Consider the following 4,119-nt stretch of genomic DNA (forward strand, 5'->3'; position numbering starts at 1 on the left):
TCATCATTATACCACAAAATATCATAAATATTAATATTACTGTAGTAGCTGAGATAACTAAAAAATTTAGTTAATCTTTCTAATATACAAAACCTTTTAAGTACTTATGTCAACCAATATAAATAGATTAAAAGAAAGAAAAAAAAACAATAACAAATAAGTGTAAAGTAAAACCATAAACTTAACTTCAGTTGATTTATCCCAAAACAATTGTTTATGGTCCATGTTGCCAATTTGGTTTGTCTCAAAATAATCGTCCACATTTAAAAACAATTGTCATATTATTCGTTTTCCCATTCTACCTTTAGAAAAAAAATTGTTCAGTTTCTTTTATCAATCGCTATTTTTTCAATTTTGAGATTATATTTGAAGTTGAAACTTTTAGAATATTAATATTTTTCAGATTAAATTTGAATTCATAAGTCTATTGTTCGTAAACAGATCTGATCTATAGTGCAAATCTAAATATCTAACGGATTCTTCATCAAATCGGAATTAAATCATCAAAACTCAACAAAAAAAGTGAGAGTAAGAGATAGCATACATCGTAAGCTTCGTTGATTTGATGAAACTGAACTCCACAGTTACTTCTTCTTATGTCATCCGGATGATACTAAAATCCAATCAGAAAAAAAACTGTTAATAACCGGAAAAATCAAACTAAAATGAATCAGTATACTACCTTCAGGTAACTTCCTGTACATCCTTCTGCCATATTCGCAACCTCTTTTAAGTTCAACCCTTCATCGATCTGTACTTTCCCCAAAAAATAGCAGCAGAGAAACAAATTACACAAAACTGATAACTAAAATTCAAATAAAAAATAAAATATAGTTAATTCAGCCATCTTTTTACTTATTTCCTTTGTTGTTAATTCAAGCTCTACCATAAGTGCATCTTCCTCATCCTCGTCATCATCATCTTCGTCACTATACCACAAAAAAAAATATCATAAATATTAATGATGTGTGTAAAATGCAACATATAAGTTACATCAAATGAGACATAAAACTAACCCTTTTTAAGTGCTAATGTTGGAAAAAGAGTGTTTTTGTCTTCCTTTTGTATTTTCAGGATTAAATGAGCTCAAATTCACAAAAGAAGCAAAAAGACAGCTAAATCTAACATAAATACAAGGAAAGGAACATAAGTGGATTGCCCGACCCCTCAACAGCATCCTCCCAAGCAAAATAGAGAAGGCAGAAGACTGAACACGCCCCGTGCTCAGCCAGCACGGGGTCGTGCCCAAGAAGTAGCAGAAAAGACAAACCTATAGAAGCTTCTATTGCCCACCACGGGGCCGTGCCCAGTGAACACGGGGGCGTGGCGAAAGTACAGCAGGTGCATTAATTGTAATTGCGAATTACAATTAATGAAGAGAGAGAGTGTCAGACAGGCACGGGGCCGTGTCCAGCGGACACGGGGCCGTGCCCAGCCTTCTGTTCAGCATATACATAGGAGTGCTTGGCTTGATTGCAACTCATCCCTTGGCACACCACCTCTCTCACACTTCATCCACCACCTACCACCATCACAACACCATCATCCACCACCATCATCCATTGTCCATCATAGAGTGTGTGAGTCGTCTCGGGATCCAAGATTGATCGTAAGAGTTCTTGACAATCAAGGCCATGTTTGCCTAAGTCTCTTACATCATTTGGTGAAGACAAGTGTTTAGTATAATACTTTTTATTTTTAATCTTTTGCACTTTTTATTTGGTTTTGCATTAATGACTTTAATAACTAGTTGCTTATGTTGAAGGTGATCTTTCCTTATCGTGTGTCCATGGTGTCTTGGCATTATTTTACTGTCTATATAAAATAAAAGATTTTCACCATTCATATCTCCACGGTCTATATGGAGGTATGTTGGCTACCTGGTCGGGGGTTAAGGGAACGGTTTGGTAAGGGTCTTGCCCTTGTTCAGCGTTTAGAGGTCCTGCAAGGGACCTGGGTCAAATTTAGTAGGATCTCCTTCAATACCCATAGGTATTGGATGGCGGGGATCCAAACTCTTTGACCCCCTCATAAGTTAACTACTATTAATACTATAACCCGACTATTTAGGACTGTATCCCTGCTGACTCAGACTACTTAGTCGAGGGTAACGTCACCTCCAAAAGAGGGGCCTACCATAATTTGCATTAATAACTTAATTCATTATCTTTCAATAATCCGACCCTATAGGATTGTATCCTTGCTGACTCAAACTACTGGGTTGAGGGTAACGTCGCCTTCAAAAGAGGAGCCTACTACAATAACTAAGATAATCTCTTAAACAAGTGCAAAAGTGCGAAAATAATCAAAGGTTATACTAATACACGAGTCGGATCCAAGTGATTCATCTTGTCTATCTGTTTTTACTTTTTTATTTTAATTTTCAGCATTTAGTTAGTTTTCATTTTCTTAGTTTAAAAATCTTTTCTAACTTTTTGATTTGATTAGACGTTGAGGATAAACCGGTACTAAAAGCTCTTGTGTCCTTGGACGACCTCGATATCTTACCAACACTATACTACGTCCACGATGGGTGCACTTGCCCATATGTGTATTTAGTGTTAGTGAATATCGTGTTTTATAAATTTAAAACTTGGCTAAAAGTGTAAAAAGGGCTTAAAATATACATTTAAAATATATTACACTACACACGCATCAATTAATATTACTGTAGTAGCTGAGATAACTAAAAAGATTTAGTTAATCTTTCTAATATACAAAACCTTTTAAGCACTTATGTCAACCAATATAAATAAATTAAAAGAAAGAAAGAAAAACAATAACAAATAAGTGTAAAGTAAAACCATAAAGTTAACTTCAGCTGATTCATCATATTTTCTTTTTCTTTTTAATTTTTTAGGATTTTCTTAGTTTTTCAGCTTCTGCAGAGCTCAGCACGGGCCATGCCTGGTCGGACACGGGTCGTGCCCAGCGTTGTTACTGGCAGTTTTTAGTTTTCCAAGTTACAGAAGGCTGACCACGGGGCTGTGTCGGTGCAACACGGGGCCGTGTCCAACTCTCCAGTAACTGGGATCTGGAAAACAATCACTGTAACTCCGACCACGGGCCGTGTTCACTGAGCACGGGGCCGTGGTGAACCTTCTGACCAGCATTCTTTTTTTGTTTTTATTGCAGGACTTGGAACCAGACGCCACCCCTACGTAGTGTATGAGCTCCAGTTCTAATAAGGACATAAAAGAACCTCCAGAAGAACCCGAACGCTTTCTTAGAAAAAGACTAAAAGCCAAAAACCAAGAGAAAGTTTCGGGAAATCCACCGCCAATGGCGGATCAACGTACTCTCATGGATTATCTACGACCCACCATAGGTAACCTCGGCACCGCTATCAATGCACCGAATGTTGAAGCCAATAACTTCGAACTTCGGCCGCATTTGATACAAATGCTCCAAAACTCCGCAACCTTCCATGGGCTTGCGGACGAGGATCCCTATCTACATATTACTAATTTCTTAGAAATATGTGATACCTTTCGGATCAATGGAGCATCAAATGACGCCATCCTCCTTCGAATGTTTCCTTTCTCACTAAAAGACCGAGCAAAAGCTTGGCTTAACGCCCTCCCAGCTGGATCGGTAAACACCTGGGATGAATTAGCCCAAAAATTTCTATATAAGTATTTCCCTCCCGCTAAAACGGCCAAACTAATGACTGAAATTAATACATATTCACAAGAGGACGGGGAATCCTTATATGAAACTTGGGAAAGGTTCAAGGAGCTATTGCGAAAGTGTCCACATCACGGCCTTGCGATATGGCAACAAGTATCCACTTTCTATAATGGTTTGTTGCCACACACAAGGCAGACACTTGACTCTAGCTCCGGGGGACTTTTAGGTAATCGCCGCCCACAAGAAATATATAACCAAATTGAGGAAATTGCTCAAACCAATTTCCAGTGGCACACTCCCCGAGGCAATAAATCTATTGCCCCGGGTGCCCATAAGGTTGATGAAAACACTTCCTTACAAGCCCAAATCGAGGCCCTTTCTTCAAAAATAAAAAAATTGGAGATGACAAAAACGGTCTCGGTTATGGCTTGTGAAGGGTGTGGTGGGCCACATGAAAATTGGAGTTGTATGAAAGAAACGGACGATCAA

The 4,119-nt window shown here is 38.2% G+C and overlaps 1 non-coding gene across 1 annotated transcript; it reads right to left on the reverse strand.

The window, feature by feature from the left end:
• Positions 1–3,660: 3,660 nt before the first annotated feature.
• LOC118489814 lies at positions 3,661–3,767 on the reverse strand. Its single transcript, XR_004887828.1, has one exon. It is a non-coding gene; the product is annotated as a small nucleolar RNA R71 (small nucleolar RNA).
• Between the last annotated feature and the right edge of the window lie 352 nt (positions 3,768–4,119).

The sequence above is a fragment of the Helianthus annuus genome, chromosome 2 (assembly GCF_002127325.2).
Source record: "Helianthus annuus cultivar XRQ/B chromosome 2, HanXRQr2.0-SUNRISE, whole genome shotgun sequence".
Lineage (NCBI taxonomy): Eukaryota > Viridiplantae > Streptophyta > Magnoliopsida > Asterales > Asteraceae > Helianthus > Helianthus annuus.